This window comes from Muntiacus reevesi, chromosome X (assembly GCF_963930625.1).
Source record: "Muntiacus reevesi chromosome X, mMunRee1.1, whole genome shotgun sequence".
Classification (NCBI taxonomy): Eukaryota; Metazoa; Chordata; class Mammalia; order Artiodactyla; family Cervidae; genus Muntiacus; species Muntiacus reevesi.
The window spans coordinates 114,300,534-114,321,464 of NC_089271.1; positions in this window are offsets into that span (position 1 = coordinate 114,300,534).

A 20,931-nucleotide genomic window follows, 5' to 3' on the forward strand; every position below is an offset into this window, starting at 1 on the left:
ATGCCATGATCTTAGTTTTTTGAATGTTGAGTTTTAAACCAACTTTTTCACTCTCCTCTTTGACTTTCATCAAGAGGGTCTTTAGTTCTTTGCTTTCTGCCATAAGGGTGGTATCATCTGCATATCTGAGGTTATTGATATTTCTCCCAGCAAACTTGATTCCAGCTTGTGCTTCATCCAGTCCAGCATTTCTCATGATGTACTCTGCATATAAATTAAATAAGCAGGGTGACAATACACAGCCTTGACATACTCCTTTCCCAATTTGGAACCAGTCCCTTGTTTCATGTCCAGTTCTAACTGTTGCTTCTTGATCTGCATACAGATTTCTCAGGAGGCAGGTCAGGTGGTCTGGTATTCCCATCTCTTTAGAATTTTCCACAGTTTGTTGTGATCCACCCAGTCAAAGGCTTTGGCATAGTCAATAAAGCAGAAATAGATGTTTTTCTGGAACTCTCTTGCTTTCTCAATGATCCAACGGATGTTGGCAATTTGATCTCTGGTTCCTCTGCCTTTTCTAAAACCAGCCTGAACATCTGGAAGCTCACGGTTCATGTATTGCTGAAGCCTGACTTGGAGAATTTTGACCATTACTTTACTAGCGTGTGAGATGAATGCAACTGTGTGGTAGTTTGAGCATTCTTTGGCATTGCCTTTCTTTGGGATTGGAATGAAAACTGACCTTTTTCAGCCCTGTGGCCACTTCTGAGTTTTCCAAATTTGCTGGCATATTGATCTTCACTAAAGAGACCCCAAATTTGCACTGTACTAAAGACCCGCACCCACAAAATAAGATCCAATAAATTTAAAAAGATGGAAATCATACAAAATATCTTCTCTGACCACATGGAATAAATCTAGAAATCAATAACAAGGAAAACCAGAAGATTCACAAATATGGGGAAATGAAATACCATATTCTTTACCAAGAGATCAAAAGAGAAATCCCTGGAGGAATTAGACAATATTTAGAGGTGTGTGAAAACAGAAAACAATAAACACATAAGTGTATGTGATACACTGAAATCAAAACTCAGAGGGAAATTTTCAGATGTAAATGCCTACATTACATTAAAAAGAAGAAATATCAAATCAATAACCTAACTTTGCACCTTAAGCAATGAGAAAAAGAAGAGCAAGGTGAACTGAAAGCTACCAGAAGGAAAGAAGCAATAGATTACAGTTGGATAGATGAAAGAGAGAATAGAAAAACAACAGAGATAAACAACAAAATAAAAGTTGTTTTTTTGAAAAGATCAATACAATGCACAAATTTTTAGTTAGAATGACTAAAAAAGAGAGAGAAGATAAAAATATTAATAACTAAACTCAGAAGTGGAAGAAGGGACCTTACTACAGACCTTACAGATACAGATTATAAGAGAATACTCTGATCAATTATAGACCCACAAATTAGATAGCCTAGATGACATGAGCAAATACTGAGTATGGAACTGGAATATGAAACCAAATCTGCTTGATTCTATACCTCTGTACAAATCTACTGTCCCTCATATGAAGTCTGATGTGAGAACTGACTGGAGAGAAAATGTTTGGTTTCTAATAATGAGCATGTATGCTTCCCACTTAGCAATAGTGAGAACTATACTAATGACTGGGTTTCCTTCTGTACCTTCACCACTCAGAAAAAAAATTTTTTTTTTGTCACTCAAAATTTAAGAGCCAAATTTGAAGCTCAACTACAGAAATTATATTGGCCCTCACGCTTGGGGGAATTTGAGGGATTTTCTTTTCTTAGACTGAATTTTCCATTTTTGTTTCTATTTTTATTATTAGTTCTGTGTGACTATTTTTTGTTATAAGACATAAAATCTTTTGTGGCTAAAAAGCAAACAAAACAAAGCAAAAAAATCATAGATACATAGAATAGAATGGTGACTGACAGAGGTGAGGGGCCTGGGGAGTGGGCAAAACAGGTGAAGGGGGTCAAGAGGTACAAACTTCCAGTAATAGATAAGTCACAGGGATATGATAAACAGCATGATGACTATAGCCAATAATACTTTACAGTATACTGGAAAGTTGCCAAGACAATAAATAACGTATGGTGATGAATGGTAAGTAGACTAATTGTGGTGATTATTTCACAGCGTATCAGGCTTCCTTGGTGGCTCAGACGGTAAACAATCTGCCTGCAATGCAGGAAATCTGGGCTCAATCCCTGGGTCAGGAAGATCCCCTGGAAAAGGGAGTGGCAACCCACTCCAGTATTCTTGCCTGGAGAATTCCATGGACAGAGGAGTCTGGTGGGCTACAGTCCAAGGGCTCACAAAGAGTTGGACATGCCTGCTCAGCTTAGCTGAAGTAAGGAGGATAGGGAAAGGGAAGATATTATAGATATGGAGCAATATGGGAGACAGAAAATTCAAGGGAATTCAAGAACTATGTGGAAGGGAAGGTCAACTGACAAACACTGATGTTCTCCTTCCAAAGTGTAGGACTGTGATTGGAATGAAGTTACCCAGCCAGTGACTCTAGTTCCCAGACACCTTGAACCTACATAGAGCCATGAAAACTAGTTTTCACAAATGGAATGTGGAGAAACTGATGTGTGTTACTTGCAGGCCAAAGTGGATAAACAGGTGTGCCTTCCTCCTGGTCTCTTTCCCCATCCACCAGCTGAATGGGGAAGGGAGGGACTCCAGGGACCTAGAAGAGTGCACAGCCATAAGATGTAAGGAGCCTCAGTCCCTGAGTGCACACAGGTGGAAAGACACATCACTGGAAGCACCTGTGTTAGACGTGAAACAAGTGAGAAAGGGTAATTGTATTAAGCCACTGAGGTTGCTATCTGTCCCTTAACTGACATATCCAGAGACCACACTCTGACCAGGCCTTACGATCACTGGAATTAGATCAAAGACAGCTCTGGGAACCTCGAGAGCCAGAATTCTTGGATTTTTTCTCTAGTGCTATATGATTAATCTGACTCATGTATAATCTGATCTTTGTGTTCGTTCTCACTTGTCTCACTTTCTTCTGGCTTTCTTTCCACTTTTCTCTGTTTTTGTCAATGACATAGCTACAGCCTACTCATAGTTCTTGTTGCCTTATGACTTCAGCTTGCTCCTGAGTCCTCATGAGCCCTTCTCCTTGGGCCTTTCACACCTTAGAATCCCACTGCTGTCTAGTTCTCTTTATATTTCCTGTAGCAAGAACCTGAAGGTCTAGTTTATTCCTATTGACTAGAGTTGTCAGTGCCAGGCCACCTCATAGGCTAATGGCTGGTTTAATGGATGGCTGCTCTTCAGCCAGGTTTCTGCCTTCAGTAAGCTGTAGTATCTGGGTGGAGAGACAGGTGAGGACGAGATCATGGGGCATAAAACCTGGCTATTTAGGACTGGCCCATTAGCATGGGCTGTGAAACAAGGTAATGGTAAGGGAACAGGGCTGTGAGAATGGCAGAAACGGTGATTGTTCAGCACAGAAGGTCTGGCAGGAGAGAACTCTCCCCCAGCCCTAGCAGCTAGAGGCACTATCTGCATAGCCCAAAGGTCTAAAAAGATTCAGCCCCACTAGCTGGTAGAGCCTGTTATCAGTCTTACTACCCTAAGCTCAGACACTGTCATGCTCAAGTCTCATCCACAGCCATGTAGAACACGTGCCATAAATCTATGTCACCATGTCAATTAAGAACTTCTACTACTATCCTGCAGGGCAGTAGACCTGCCCTGAATTGCAGCTCATTTGGCTCAAACCATGACCCCCTGACCATGCACCTGTGAGCCCTCCTCACTAGAAGATGGACACTGCTCCAGGTTCTCCAGCCACAGTCTGGGCTCCTATTCCAGCAAACCAGACTACCCTGAATGCTTTCCTCCCTCTTTTCTCACCTCAAGGGTCATAACTGTCTGGTGCCATACCCCACTGGGTTTCTTTTGACAGCAACACTGGTCGGGAGGGAGCCCAAGCCCACTTCTTCTCTCTGTCCACCATCATTTATATTGCATTCAGTCAGTGCATGGACAGAAAAGGACTTGGCCAAAGTTCCAAGTAGAGGTGTTAAGCAGCTCAGCCCTGGACAAGGAGGTAAAGCAGCAAGGAGGAACAATGGCTGACAGGAAATAATATGATGGCCAACTTAAAGAAAGCGAGTGATATTTCACCCCAAGTTAAGGAAACTGAGTAGCACAAGGTCATGATTATGTCTGTAATTTCTCTAGGAGAAGGAGGGATAGAAAGAAGCATTTATTGTTGAGCAGTGATTCTAAGCTAGACAATGTGCCAGCTGCTTTACACATGTTTTATTTAATCTTCACAGCAATGCAATAACTGGTACCATCACTCATTTTAAAGATGAGGAAACTGAGGTGCAGAGAACATTTGTGGCTTGTCCATGATTATATGGCCAGAAAGAGACAATACAGGGATTGAAATCTTCTTGTATCAGATTTAAAAACGAATGCATTCTGCTCAGTGTTACATCACATAACTTGTTCACAGCATGTATTTGGCTGAGGTAAAAAATGGTTTTGAATGGCTGCCTGTACCACCTATAGGTTCTTCTAGTGATAAGATGAGTGTGGTGCCCTCAAAGAAGTGAAAGGTAAATGTCACCCCTCAGAGGAGCCTGGTGTTTTGGACAATGATCTCTTCCTCTCTCCCAGATTCGTTTCTGTATGGTGGCAGGCACCAGAAGAGTGTCCCAACAGCCTGGGGAGATACCTGCTCAAGGAGCTATTTGGAGATGGTCCTGGGGGTAGTGGGCTTCCCTGATAGTTCAGTTGGTAAAGAATCTGCCTGCAATGCAGGACACCCCAGTTCGATTCTTGGGTTGGGAAGATCCGCTGGAGAAGGAATAGGCTACCGACTCCAGTATTCTTGGACTTCCCTGGTGGCTCAACTAGGAAAGAATCTGCCTACAATGCGGGAGACCCCAGTTCAATCCCTGGGTTGGGAAGATCCCATGGAGAAGGGAAAGGCTAACCACTCCAGTATTCTGGCCTGGAGAATTCCGTGGACTGTATAGTCTGTGGGGTTGCAAAGAGCAACTGAGTGACTTTCAATTTCACATTCTTTCACCTGGGGGTAGTAGGTAGCAATGTGACTATGCTTCCATGTGCAATCTCTTAATCATATTCACTCATATTGTCCAGCTCTCTTTTACCTATGTTTTAGACCATGTGCTCTGTTGTGCTAAGTCACTTCAGTCATGTCTGACTTTTTGCGACACCATGGACTGCAGTCCACCAGGCTCCTCTGTCCATGGGATTCTCCAGGCAAGAATACTGGAATGGGTTGCCATGCCCTCCTCCAGGGGAATCTTCCCAACCCAGGGATCGAACCCAGGCCTCCCACATTGCAGGCAGATTGTTTACCACCAGGGAAGTCCTTTTTAGACCATAACTTTTAGACCATAACTTTTCAAATACCACCATGTCTTGAGCACTTACTATGTGCCTGCACTATTTCAAGTACTTTATTTGCAAAAGCTTTATTGGTCTTCCAACAATCCTATGAGGCAGATGAAGGACAAGAAATAAATCTAAGGCCAAGCAGATAAATGAATGGCACATGCACATAGCATTATTCTTCTATTTTACAGATGAGGAAACAGGAACACAGAACAGTTAAGAACTGTCACACACATGGCAAGGAAGTGGCAAAGCCCAGATTTACACCCACCCAGGTAGCCTCTCAGGGCTACCCAGGTAATGCTACTGGTAAACAACTCTCCTGCCAATGCAGGAGACATAAGAGACGTGGGTTTGATCCCTGGGTTGGGAAGATCCCCTGGAGGAGGAAATAGCAACCCACTCCAGTTTTCTTGCCTGGAAAATCCCATGGACAGAGAAGCCCAGTGGGCTACAGTCCCTGGGGTCCCAAAGAGTTGGACACGATTAGCGCAACTTAGCACGCAAGCACACAGGTAGCCTATGCTGAGGCCATGCTCTCTCACTGTTTTTACGTCCTTCTTGTTCTTATATTCCAGCTTCTGATCTTTTGTGTCAACTCTTCACTGTGGCCTCATACTTGACTATGGCTCTGAAAATGGACGCTGTCCCTCTGGCCCTGACCTGTGGCTCCATTCTTCTGTTAAGATAGATTCTGCTGCTCTGGACAATTCTCCAAGCTAACCCAGACCATTCTCTCCATCTACCTGACCACAGTCTGTGGGATTTTTCTCAGCCCTGGCACTAGGAACCAAACAAAGCCCAAGCCTTTCCTTTTAGAACTCTAAACCTCCACTCCTATTTCCCACCAATCAAAATTACTGCTCAGAAATTTCTGCAAGGACAGGTTAAATGCAAAGAGCTCCACCAACCTACATAATAGGGCTTTTTTTTTTTAGTAGAAAGTTACCATAGTGGTACATTGACTGCTAAACCATTCCCTTGTAACTAGAAGCATTAGCACAACCCACAGCTTTAAATCTTTCAATAGAGAGATTCAAAACAAGGCATAGTCTCAGATTTTTTTTTTTAGTAGTCCCGTTGTAACCAGACAAGCCTCTAGGGTGGGAAGAAGTTAGTCCTTTAACAAGGGCCAGCTCTTAATTACGTTGCTTCCAGGAATGCTGAGGCATGGTCTGTATTCAACGGGGCTCCGGAAGACTGGCAGCGGGGTCTTTGTCATCTAATCACCTGGTAAGAACATCATCTTTGCTTAGTCTTTCCAGAGCCTCTGAATGGTCAACGTTTGGAGTAAGTATTGCAGAACAGAGAGAGAATTGTTCATTATTTCATGGGCCTTCACTTCCACGGGACAATAGATCAGGCTGGACGTTTATTGAGTGAGGGGGGAAGCAGGGGAGGCGAGTGCAGTGGTTTCAGGATGGCCCCTGGGTCACAAGGTCAGGTTTCTAAAAGTTATTGTACAGACTGCTGTTGGTAGCTCTGCTTATTAGAGAATTAGGTCCTTTGTGCTGTTTGTAAAAGCGAGAAAGTCCCGGCCAGACCCTGGCTTAAGTGAAACTTTTATTGCTGTCAGTCACACGGCCCCTCCAGTCTGAACCCTCTGTGGGAGTTCTTGAAAAGCCAACTACCTTTCCTCATTCATGAATCTGTCTAGGTAGACCCCAAACACTTCAGAGAGCAGAGCATTCCTTGTCATGGCTATACAGGTGTTTTTCATGAGATGACATGTTTAGACAGTTCTGAAAACTGTGGGTTGCAAGAATTGTTAGCTCTTATCATCCTTTATTATAATTATTTCCTTACTGCTTGCCTTCTTCACTAGATATAAGCTCTATGAGACCACATCTATTTTGTTCCCTGCTCTGTTCTATGCCCAGGATCAAGTACAGAGTTTGGCACATAGTAGGAAATAAATACTTATTGAATAAAAGCAATTATTTATATACTATTAATACTTAAGGTGTGCCTGTCTAATATTCTAAGACTGTCTCTGTTTCTCTCTCTGTGTCTCTTTTTATGTCTTTCTCTGTATGTATATAGATATATATATAATGAAAACTGTGTAATTAGTTTCAATTATTAATCCCAATTTACAGATGAGGATACTGAGACCCACAGACATTAAATAACAATCTCCCCAAGGCCACAGAGCTAGTAAGTGATAACATGGGATTTGAAACAAGGCATTGGGCTCCAATGTCCTATCCATGTTCTTACCCACCATGCCCTATTCCAAGCATATTGTAGACATCAAGAATGGTAATGGGGTGGTTTTCCTCATGTGGAGGGTAGTAAGAAAACAGTAAGAACACTCTAAGGTTCATCCAAATCAAAATCATTTTCTAAGAAACAAGGGTCTTCATTCCCTGAAATCTCTGAGCAAAGGGAAAAGGATACCGAACACAGTAGGGCAGCAGAAGCTTGGAGTGAAAGCTGTGGAAAGCTGGGGAGGCCCCCTTGGAGACCATGAAAGTAAAGAGAAGTGAAGCAATGCCCCGAGACACAAAGGATGGGGCTTAGGGGAAAAAGATTGGCAACAGGGAGCAGCAGCATCTTTGACTGCTTTAAAAGGAACAAATGATCACCTTTAACAGCAACGTGGGCACATAGAGAAAGTATCACAGCCAGACCAAGGGTGACATCTGGTAGTCAGCTTTCGCAAGTGTCTCCCATTAGAAAGAAGGAGGACAGCCAGTCCCCTGACCTGTCCTCTAACATTTCCAGCAGCAAACTGGGAAGGGACTTTTGTGAAACCTTAGAACCAGTCCTGTCTCCCCAGGTACCTTAACAACTGCAGCACTCATCTCCAAAATATCAAATTTACAGAATTTAAGCTCTGCTGTTGAGGAAAGAAAGAAAACAAATGAAGAGAAAACAAGAAGACAGTGGTATGCTAAGGAGTTGCAGGAGCTAATAAAATTGCCCATGTTACTTACTCAGGTGTTACTACATGTTACACTAACAGTGTTCATTTAGTTCCTGAGTGTCCCATGGGGTATGCACTCAAAACTGTTTTAAAATATTCATTTACTTTAAATCCAGTTATCCATATTTCCATTCCGATGTACCATATATTCAAGGATGCATTTAAATATTCTATTAAAATGGATTCATTGTCAAATAACATAGAATCCACCAAAGTAATAGCTAACATTTCAGCACTAAGCCTTCATCACCGCTACGTCAAACCCTTGATACCCTCTTCATTTCTTTCCAATTCTGGCACCTGTAACCATAGCAACGTACACTGAAACCTTTCAAGCAGAACAGAAATGACAATCACGATAACAGCACAAATACCTGAGCTGAGAAAAGAGAGGGGCGGCCCGAGTAGGTAGCTGTTGAAATTAAAAGCTAATGACAAGAAAACAGCTGGAAACAAGCGCCAGCTCACACTGCTGCTTCCTTCTAGCATATGAATGCTATGTAGAGCCCAATTTGATTTATGTTTTATTAGTGATGCTGCCATCAATGAATACTTCATTAGGCATCATCTCAACAAACAATTGGAGTGGAAACTTACGAAAAATAAGTTGTTTGGAGGAAAATTTTAAGGGCTGTGTCTGTTTGCCCATAATTTGCACCGTGCATGTTCATGGTTTCTGCTCATCCATGTAGCAAGAGACAGAAAAGTGAACCCCTCTTACTGAATCCTCTTGAAATGTAAACACGTGTCCGTAAACTGCAAGGAATTGTCTGCTATTGAGAAAAGACTCCCATTAGCCAATTAGAGTAATTACATGGATTAAGATTTCTTGTTTCTGGTGGTTTCTTTTTTTTAATCCCTAATTCTTTCTTACCCAGCAAAGGAAGGGATAAACAGCTGATATAGCCAGAGAATTAAATGGGGGCAAACTAGGGCATTCTCATTTTCAGATCCCAAAACGTAATTGAAATTTTATGCTTACCACAACATAACAACATGTGATGATTTCTGTGCAACGGAAGGCATAAAGGGTCACGTTTCCCTAAGACTTCAATTACAGTAGCTTCTATCTTCCCTAAAACAGCATTTGGTCTCAGAAAATTGCCTTTAATGGTGCAGGTGTTTGCCGAAGAGTATCTATCATATTTAGTCCCAAGCACTCCATATTAATTCACCAGTTTCATTAGCAAAAGCCTTTTCTTCCAGATGACAATGAAAAGTAAATATAATTTCAAACAGATGTGCTGGTTTTTCTGTGAATCTGAAAGCAGGGGGGGAAAAGCTGGCATTGACTGAAGGCAGGGAAGATGAGACTCCAGCACTTCAATGCACGGAGCATGGATCTGTAGGGCGTATTCTGAACTTGATCCACATGCATGTCCAGCTCTGCCTCATAATGAAGTCTGCCCATGCCCAAGCAGCTACTTACAAACACCGCCAGTACTTACCACACAGACTGTTTCCCAGCCCAGTGCAAACGACAGGCATTATTAGTATTAGGAAAGGTGACCTGAAATGCCACTGGAGACAGCTAACCCAGATTCAGTTTACATTATTTCAGCTGGTAATGTTTCCCTAGCCCTTCAAAAAAAATCACAATAATGAATCACTGACCATAATTGTAAATGTCTCTATATGCATGTACACATAATGTCATGTTCAGAGGTCACCTCTCTGGGAGCCTCATTTACCCATGATACAGCCAAGAATTAGAGAGTCAGCAAACAAAGGCCTGTCTACTCACAATTATTTCAAGTGTGACGTTAAAAAGCAGTGTTCAATTCATTTCAACAAATATCCATGTTGGACTCCTGCCCCATACTTATAAGGGCAAAGAAGGGTCTGGTCCTAGTTTCCCACAGCAGCCAGTTTTGTTTCCAGAGCAAGGAGAGATCTTTCTGTAAGCTTTGGCCTGCACGACTTTGTCTGTTAATTAACAGGCCCTCTATCCCATCAAGGTCAGTTCCTTGGTGACGCAGAAGCTGATTGTTAGCAGCCAAGCCCTCTAAAAATCCCTTAGAAGCATCTTCCCTCTAAAAGAATTACTCTGTTTTGCACAAGCCTGCATGCAGGTGAAGGTGAAGAGTATGTTTATAGGAGGCATTAGTTCTAGCATTTCTATTAGGAATGATGACTCTGCCATTAATTTTCTGTTAGATGAGAAAGGTCATTGGAAGTCAGCTACTCTACTCACAGCTTAAATGATTATTGAAAGAAAGCTCAGAGAAATGAAAGAACTTTAATTCCTTGAACACCAAAGTAACTAGACTGCTTCGCAGTTAAAACCCTTTTCAGGCTCCCATGGCCTCTAGGACAGAGGCCAAACTCCTTGGCATGGATTGTAAGGCCTGCATTGCTGAGCTCTGCCAACCTTTCCAGCCTCCCCTCCTTGCTGCCACCCTAAACCCCCACCCTTTGTGATCCAGCCACAGTGAACTTTTGGGTCAGTGGCTATCAACTTTGGCTACACACTTGAATCACCTGGCACGCTGAAACATCTTGATGCGCAGGCTGTATCTTAGACCAGGAGATTCTGATTTAATTGATCTCATCTGGGATCCAGACTTTGGTATTTTCTATAAATTCCCTTCGAGCAATTCTAACATTTTGCCAAGGTTGAGAACCACTGAGTTAACTGATTTTCAAGTTCCTTTGTGAAAATGAGATCCCTTTCCCTGGTGGTGATGGGGAGAGGAGGTTGTCAATGAGGATAAATTTAAATATATCTTTTAAAGATGGAATTTCAGTAGTCAGAAATGAGGAGTAAGGGGCAGAGAAAGCCAGGTGTGGTGGCCCAGGTGTGGTGTAGTGACACGCCAACATTCTTCTTCACTCTCTTGTATAGAATGATATGGATGGATGATAAGCAATTTAGAGCCTATGTTTTTATCCACTTGTATTCACACTTTGCCCAACAAATATTACAACTATTACCAATATGCTCAAGCATAAATACTTCAAGTGATAATTGGATGAACAGATATTCCTCTAAATATAAAAACAAGTTTCATGTAGCTTCATTTTAGAAAGCTAGAAGAGTCAACTGCAAGGCAACAAAACCTGTAGCAAGCATATCTTAATCTTTACCTGGCTAGTTCATCTGCAAAATTTTACATTCATCAGAGCATTTGTAGTGGTGATAGAAAAGTGGGGAGATTTATTGATGTTCAGATCCACAGTTACTATAGAGAGAGAAACATTTACACATGACATTTAGTAGCCAGTTTCTATGATTTCCCTTGGCAAACTAGTTGTAATCTGGGCTGGGTGTGCAACCATTTAGTATCATAGCAGTTTAACCTGGAAAATGTTTCAGTTTAGAAGTAGAAGGGATTAAAATGAGCTAAATGTTTGCACCACACATTCATGGTGATGTGATTAGGATATAAAGGCCCCAAAAGACTGGGAATCTACAGGTATGGTTTATAAAAGACTCAAACATCTTTGAGTGATCATCTAACAAATGCTGTGGTATTTGATGAGGTTAAATGTGAAATGCCAGAATAAATATTTGAAAGTAAAATAATCAATCCCTTAATTTACTCAACAGACAGTTGTGATGCACTGTACTACGCATTGGTGGCACAACAGTTGGGTGGACAACATCTTTACTTGCAGAGTGCCTGCAAGTCTAATGGAAGAAAGCAAAATGGTAACTGTATGGTTGGTACTAAGTTTGGAGAAAGGACAGGATACCATAGAGCACAGAGCAGAGTCATTTATGGGAGACAGATGCTTCCTGGAGTGAAATTTAACTTGAGATCTAAAATACAAGTGCTATTCATGGGTGTGTGTGTGTGTGTGTGTGCGTGCGCGTCTTGCTTAGAGAGCATAAATCATCCCTAGAAACCAAAAGTTCAGTACAGTTAGGATATGGATTGTGAATGTGGGTCATGGTAATAGAGGAAACCATACTGATAAAGCCTGACTGAGTCCTGAGGTTGTTGTTAGCATTTCATCACAACATTCTTATTGTTAGCTGGAAGCAGCTTTGAGAGGAAAAAAAAAACAAAGGAATTAGTTAGATGATAGCTACACAGGACACAGCCTGGGAATTAACTGGCTTGGAAGTGGCACCTTTTAGAGATGCTCTAGCACAATCATTCAGTTGCTTAATTCCAAAGCGTGAACCTTCTGAATAAAACCATATGGAAGTGATCTTCATGGGCTGAACTATAAAAGTGGAACAAGGTATTTCCACCTTGGAGACCCTCCACCATACCTCACTTTTGTTTCTTGTTTGGTCTAAGAAAAAGCCAAATGAGGGTCAGCTCACTCTGATGCTGGCAGACAGAGGAGGGCAGACAGAGGAGTGTCGTGAGATAGATCCTAGTGTAAATGACACCTTGCCTCAAACCTTGTGGAAATTCAAACATCAAAGAGTGTTGGCAATAGAGAGAGAAGGGTCACTGAGATATGATCCTCTGTGGCTAGCAGTGTAAAATGACCAATTTAACTCATGGCTGACATGGCACTTGCTTCTTTGCACAGAAATAATTCAGAGATAGGATGAGATTTCTTTATATCGTAAAGTGCTTGGAGTTGCTTATACTCAAGGTGTAAAAGAAATGCGGGGGAGTTTTATAACAAGCACTCAAATGATTCTGAGAAATACCACAGGGTTAACAAGTTCAAAGAAATTTTGAACAATAATAGCAAAATACTCGATCTTTCCTCCTTTCTTTTTTCATTTTCAGTGTCTTTACTAGAAAAAAAAAGAGCATAACTGAATAAACCCTAGAATTAAGATCTCTTTTGAGTGACAATCTCTTTAGTTCTACACAGTTAAGAGAACCCCTATGGGGTTAATAGAAGACTTTGCCTCCTCAGCAGTTACATATTACATTTAAAACTCTGGGTAACAAATCATTACCAAGCCTTCTGGGACATCATTTTGCTGCTTTTGGAACCTCTTTCTGGAAGCAGAGCATTATCTTGATACTGCTCAGGAAGTGGGGTGCTCCTAGACCCTGCAGGACATCCAGGGTGACAGTCATGCCCGGGAGCTCACAATGTTACTCCAAGCAAGGAGCCCAGAGCAGACTGTCAGCACTAAAAGGGACAGAGGAAGTCATTTAGTGGGAATGTCATTATAGTGCAGGTGGAAACATAGACAATAGCAGTTTACTCCAAACCATGGGGCTAGTCCCAAACCTGGCCTAGAACCCAGGTATCAGAGATTATAAAAGTCAGTTAGTCACTCAGTTCAGTTGCTCAATTGTGTCCAACACTTTGCAACCCCATGGACTGCAGCATGCCTGGCCTCCCTGTCCATCAACAATTCCCGGAGCTTGCTCAAACTCTTGTCCATCAAGTCGATGATGACATCCAACCATCTCATTGTCCCCTTCTCTCATCCCCTTCTCCTCCTGCCTTCAATCTTTCCCAGCATCAGGGTCTTTTACAACGAGTCAGTTCTTCATATCAGTTGGCTAGAGTATTGCAGGTTCAGCTTCAGCATCAGTCCTTCCAATGAGCATTCAGGACTAATTTCCTTTAGGATGGACTGGTTGGATCTCCTTGCAGTCCAAGGGACTCTCAAGACTCGTCTCCAACACCACAGTTCAAAAGCATCAATTCTTCGGTGCTCAGCTGTCTTTATAGTCCAACTCTCACATCCATCCATGACTACTGGAAAAACCATAGCTTTGACTAGACAGACCTTTGTCAGCAAAGTAATGTCTCTGCTTATTAATATGCTGTCTACCTTTGTCATAGCTTTTCTTCCAAGGAGCAAGAGTCTTTTAGTTTCATGGCTGCAGTCACCATCTGCAGTGATTTTGGAGACCAAGAAAATAAAGTGTCTCACTGGTTCCATTTTTTCCCCCATCTAAGTGCCATGAAGTGATGGGACCAGATGCCACTATCTTTGTTTTTTTTTTTTTTTTTTAGTTTCTTTTATTTTTATTTTTTTTAGTTGAAATTTTTTTTGGGGGGTTATAATTTTTTTATTAGTTGGAGGCTAATTACTTCACAACATTTCAGTGGGTTATCTTTGTTTTTTGAATGTTGAGTTTATAAAAGTAAAAGCTGTTATTTGCTGAGCACTATACTTCAGGCACAAAGATAAACCCTTTCCACGCATTAACCCATACTATTATTATCCCCATTTTACAGATGCAGAAACTGAGAGACAAAGTAACTTGCTCAGGGCTATACAACGAGCAAGAATCAGAGCCTGAATTCTAATCTGGACCAATGTGATTGTAAATCATATTGTCATCCTGCTTCTAGAATGAGGTGAAGAAGATCAAAGTACTGAGTCAGGAGTATGCTCTTAAGCATGCTGCCAGGCTGTATTTGAAACTTTGACTAACATTGCAGAACCTGGAGTCTTATAAGGAGAAAAAGCTTCTCCAAATGAAATAAACATTCAATATTTTTGTGGAGAATATTCCCTCATTAAGCAGGCTAATTCCTTGAATTTGACGATCCCTTTGTCAGTCAGATTTTTGTTGCAGACACATGCAAAGGGCTTTGGACATGCAATTGTCTAAAGTCAGTGAGGGCAAAAGGAACTAATGGAAAAGAAAAGAACTTGAGCCAAGACAGCCTTGGGTTGTCTGTTAGTTATTCCTCATGGCACCCAGTTTTTTGTTTTCTCCTTCTATTTGAATGCTTAGCACACCTTAGTGTAATTGTTTTTTGTTCATCAATCTTTCCTTTTAAACAGAATATAGTTTTCCTAAAAAGTAAGAACCTTGTTTTTTCTCGTTCGTATTCCTGGTGCCAAGCACAGTGCCTAACATAAGTAGATGCTCATTAAAAGACTTGTGGAACTGAATGCTTGTTTACTGAGTGAATGCCCTGTAGCTATATCGGCAGGACTTAATAAACCATCTTAGAAACCAAACCAAATGAGGACTTTGGTAGAAAATGAATGACCATGAAAATTCTAGTCTCTGGGATTATTTTATTACTTTAAACAACTGTTGAGGGACTTCCCTGGTGATCCAGTAGCTAAGACTCCCAAAGCAGAGGGCCTGGGTTCATTCCCTGGTCGGGAAACTAGATCCCACATGCCTCAACTAAAATCAAAGTTCTAGTGTGTCGCAATGAAGAACTGGTGCAGCCAAATAAATAAATATTAAAAACAGAACTCAACTGATGGAAATGAACAAGGACAGCCAGTTCAATTTCTAGAAGTCTCTTAGACTACTCCACCTGATGACACAGGACCTGAGCCTGGTTCCTTCAGTTTTGAGTACTAGGCTTGGCTATTGGGAGTGCAGTATCTGGGGAGCGAAAAGGCATGATGTGATTAAAGGGTCTGTTACATGAATCAGGGACTGTACAGCAGATGGAGAAAAAGCAGCAAGATTTTTTCCCCTAAAACTTTATATCAGAGCAATACACAATGATCAATGCGGTCTCATGATTAAAAACAGCAAAACCTAACTCATATAACTTGGAAGCACATGAAACCACCTATCAGGCACAGCAAAGGAAACCATGGTGACTTTTCTTTGTCTCACATTTGTTGATGGTTTCAGGGGCTGCAACATCAAGCGAAAACATCAGGGAGTAGGTGAGTTGCTCCCTCCACCGCCCACTCTCCCCCTGTGTTCACCTTATCTAACTCTAAGAGTCTCCCTAACACAGAATCTGAAATCTGATTTTCCCCTGTTTCTGAAGACCGAGGAGAGGTATGGGGGAGGAGGGCAGCAAAGTGCTCAGACAGCATGGAGTGCTCTGTGTTCTGCCTGAAGTCTCTCCATAGAGCCTCCGGGAGCTCATTTGAGAGAGAAGAGAGCTGCCTGTTATTTATGAGCACATAATATCTCCACATAGAAGGTCTCAGTCAAAAAGATTTTTACCAACATGGTAAGAGTAACATGCTATGCTTAAGTAGATGAATCTATGATTTAGAAAGAAGCAGTTCAAATAAATGGTGAGTTTTCCCATTAGAAGAGTTTTCAACTATATCCAGATGGGGGAAAAAAGAAAGAAAATTAACTGGGATCACAGGGCTCCCTCCATCTTGGGTGCTAATGTTCTATTGACAAGTTATAATGAGGGCTTCTCTGTCCCAGAGTGAGGAATAGGCTCATTAAAACTCGAGGAACGGGAGAGCCAGCTTTCAACTCCCTTGTTTTTTAAACTTCACTGGTTTTTAGAAATACTAAATGAATTGCCTGACAAAACGATGTTATTGATTTCAAAGTGTGTCTGCATTCTTGGGCTTGCATTTGCATTTGAATCTGAGCTACTTAGAGTGTCAGTTGTTGGACAGAAGAATAGAAATGAGAGTTCTGTGGTGGGCTCGGAAAGACTGATGTGTTGACTCTTCCACTTAGTCACTGTGGAAATAAGCCTTATACTAACCTTGGTTTCTTCTTGATCAAAACACATCAATTAACATGGTTTGAACATTGTTTTCTCCTGGGTTTGAAGAAAGGAGGATCCCAAATTTCAAACCATTAAATAAGATGGCTGTTCCACAATGTAACCCTATTAGGATGCCAGGCTGTAACTCTGGAAGGGCCTGAAAATGTACACTCTCAACAATTCAAGCCCGAGCACACATTATGCTGAAACAGTAAATAATTCAAAAATCACTTAGATTTGGTTCTGAGAATTCACTATGTGATTTGTGTGTATGTGTGGCAGGTGTAGCCTCCTAATTACTTTTTCTTATGCTAATATTTGCGTGGATTTCTATGTCTCAAGCACATAATCGGTGGCAGAAAGAGGGAGAAGTCAAAGGCCACTCTGAAGTTCAGAGTCATTATTAGGAAGAGAAGTAGCTTCAAGGGAGGACAAAGCTTTAGACATGTTGATTCGGAGTTGATGCAGAAGGATGAACGCAGTGAAAATGCCCAGTCTTGGGCATTGGAGTTCTCCATTTTCCATGGAGAACGTAAAATGAATCTCAGGGAATGGCCACAGCTGGGAATAGCGGGAAGCAGAGGGACAATAGCAAAGGAATCACAGAAGGTGCTATGATTGAGAAAGGGGGAAATTCAGCCTGCCTCTTCATCCCAGATTTGCAAGGAATGAGAGTTTTGAAGAAGTGTTATGAAAAGTTTGCACGAGATTCAAGGGGGCAAGGACTGCTACAAGACCAGTAGACTGGAGTTTGGGAGGTCATTGGACTTCGAAGAGTACAAATAGAATTGTTCAGTCGCTAAGTCGTGTCTGACAGAGTAGAGCGCTCAATAATCAGGCTTCAAGGAGAAGTGGAGTGGGCTGGAAGGGAAATCAGACTTATACAGAAAGGGATTGAAAGAGAATGAGAAAAATAAACCAAAATAAACCTGATACTAACCTGGGGAGTGGGATTGCTTCTCTATTTCAAGACAGAGGTGACCTGTGTCTCTTAAATTTTATTTTTTCGAAGATATGGAATATAGCAGACCAAGGGGTAACCAGAGAAGCACAGTTTTGAAGGTAGTGACACACAGTGGGGTTAGGTACACCCAGAGGCATAGGGAGACTCGGAGGGAAGAAGTACAATCTCTGAGATGAGTTGAGAAGTGAGACGAGAACAGCTACATGGGGCTCTGTGTTGAGGTAGAAGAGAAAGCTCACACAATCATGCAATAGGAGGTGAGGGGTGGGGCTGCAGTCATGAAGAAAGCAAGGGAGTTTGGAATGTTATGAGGAGGAGTGTCCTAGGAAATCCAAATTAATCAAAAAGATTGTTGAGCAGCCATGGGAGTCCTGGTGGAGTAAAGTAATCATATTTCTATCTGACCAACTCTGCCCAAGTCAAGTATATTTGGGGGCCAAGAATAGAATTAAATCCACAATCAGGGAGAATGTTTTAAGAAGGCAGGTTAGCAGGTGGATCCAGCAAAAGAGAAGGTATGTGGAATAATCCCAAAGTGCCTTTCTTTTTAGGAGCCACAAGATGCTGCTGCTGCTTTGTAGCTGTAGGATGCTGATCCCAGGAAACTCTCCATTCATTTCTGCATGCATGCAGAAACTGAGAGGAGTGTGGAATGAAGTTTGTTTTGAAAGAAAACATGGAGTTTTAACCAAAGACAGACAAAATGTGTGAAGAGGAAAGCCATTCAGAGGAAAAGAAGAAAGAGGAATTTTGAGAATTTGTAATTTATCCAATTACCTTGAGGATTGGAGTTTTCCATAATCTCCTGTCCATGAAAAACCAACCTAAATTTTCTATGGAAGATAACCTGGGGTGTGAGCACAGGTTCTCAGATTCCTTATTATTCCATGACTAATATCTCATGACTAAAAGTAGACATACACTATAGAGGGATATTAGGCAAGGACTCAGAAGGCAAAGTATATGGGTTTAAATCCAAACTGTTGAGACTTTAGACAAGGTACTTATCTTCTAGGTGCCTTAATTTTTCTCATCTGAAAAACAGGCACAATAAGTGGCTATGTCTCACAGGCCTGCATGAGACTTTATTCATTTGATACGTAAAATACTTGCAGAACACAGGCAGAAAGTGCTATTGTCATTATGAAGTGCCTTTGCCCAGTATTTTCAAAAAGTGAGGCTTATACAACTATTAACAAGCATATATGACTTTTATTTTGCGTCTTTTCCATCTTTCATCTCTTTATTTTTCATCTTTGTATCTCTCTCACTTCCCTCCTGCTATTGTTAGCTCTTGGAAGCAAAGGCCATATCTTATACATCTTTATATTTGTATTTGTTCTGATTATCAGGTTGTGTCTGAAACAACCTCACAACTTAGTGGCATATAACAGCAATCTTATACTCACTGATTCTGTGGGTCAAGAATTTGGAAAGAAGACAGCAGGGTTGATATCTCCCTGCTTCATGATGGCTTGAGGGTCAACTCCATGACCCAAATGACTTGCGGAGTAGTATGAACAGCTGAGGGCTACAATAGCTGGGGCTGGGGGATGCACTTCAAAGCTGCCTTCATCGCTCATGTTTCTAGTGCCTGGGCAGGAATGGATGAAGGACTGACTTAACTGGGACCAATGCATAGGAAATGATGCCTGTTACCATAAGTTGGTATGGAAAAACTGGAATGAACTTTTTGGCCAACCCAATACATGATATCAGGAAACTAATTTTGTTAGGTGTGTAAAGTACATTATGGAGATTTAACAAAATGTTCTTAAATATTTTAGAGATTCATATGGATGTATTTATGATCTAAATATCTAATTTACTTTGTATTTCCAGGGAAAAATAGATGATGCATATATGACAAAATGTTGTTGGAGTTTGCTCAAATTCATGTCCATTGAGTCAGTGATGCTATCTAACCATCTCATTCTCTGCCATCCCTGTCTCCTTTTGACTTCAGTCTTTCTCAGCATCAGAGTCTTTTCCAATGAGTTGGCTCTTTACATCAAGTAGCCAAAGTATTGGAGCTTCAGCTTCAGCATCAGTCCTACCAATGAATATTCAGGGTTGATTTCCTTTAGAATGGACTGGTTTGATCTCCTTGCTGTCCAAGGGACTCTCAAGAGTCTTCTCCAGCACCATACTTCAAAAGCATCAATTCTCCAGTGCTCAACCTTCTTTATGGTCCAACTCTCACACCCATACATGATGATTGGAAAAACCATAGTTTTGACTATATGGATCTTTGTCAGCAAAGTGTGGCTCTGTGGTAAAGAATCTGCCTGTTCAATGCAGGAGATGCAAGGGCCGAGGATTCAATCCCTGGATCAGGAAGATTTCCTGGAGAAGGAAATAGCATCCATTCTGGTATTCTTGCCTGGGAAATCCCATGGACAGAGGAGCCTGGCGGGCTATAGTCCATGGGGTCGCAAAAGAGTTAGACACGACTTATTGACTAAGAGACAACAATAATGACAAAATATTAAGAATTTTAAAATTTAGATGATGGGTATTCATTGTACTATTCTCTCTACTTTTCTTGTTTAAAAATTTTAATAATAAGTAAAATAAAGAAATAAAGAGAATAAACAGAAGGTAAAAAGTTCATCATTCTAGAATCATCTACTTCTCTTCATTCCCAACCATTGCTCTAATTTACAGGTTAGCAAAATTTCCCATATAGGGTCAGATAGTATATATTTTAGCATACATAGGCTTATATTCTCTATAAGAACTACTCAAATCTGCCCCTGTAGCAGAAAAGCAGCTATTGGCAATATGTAAATGAATGGGCGTGACTTTTTCCAATGAAACTTTATTTATATAAACAAGCAGGTGATCAGCCAGATTTAGCCAATGGGCTATAGTTTGCTGACCCCTGCTCTAACTGAAGTACTCGTCCATTCTAACCCAGAGTACGAGTACTCCTACAATCCTCTTACCCATCTCCTTCCATTTAGACTTGTCATCTCTCCACTCTGCCCCTTATAGATCAATAGTAGCAGTTTCCCTACTTAGAACTGGGCCATAGTTTCCCATCATCTCCTCATCCTCACTATGTTTCCAAACCTGACTCCAATCATTAACCTCAACAGGCATACCCCCACACACATGCATCCTTTTCTTTTCATGTCTTTATATTTTAAACAACTTTATTAACACATCTTTGACACAAAAAAATGGATATATTTAAAGTATACAGCTTGATGATTTGATATATGTATACATTGTGAAAAGATCACCACAGTCAAGCTAACTTATCCATCACCTCTGCAGAGTTACTTGTGTGTGGGGAGTTATGGTAAGAATATTGAAGATCTATCCTCCTA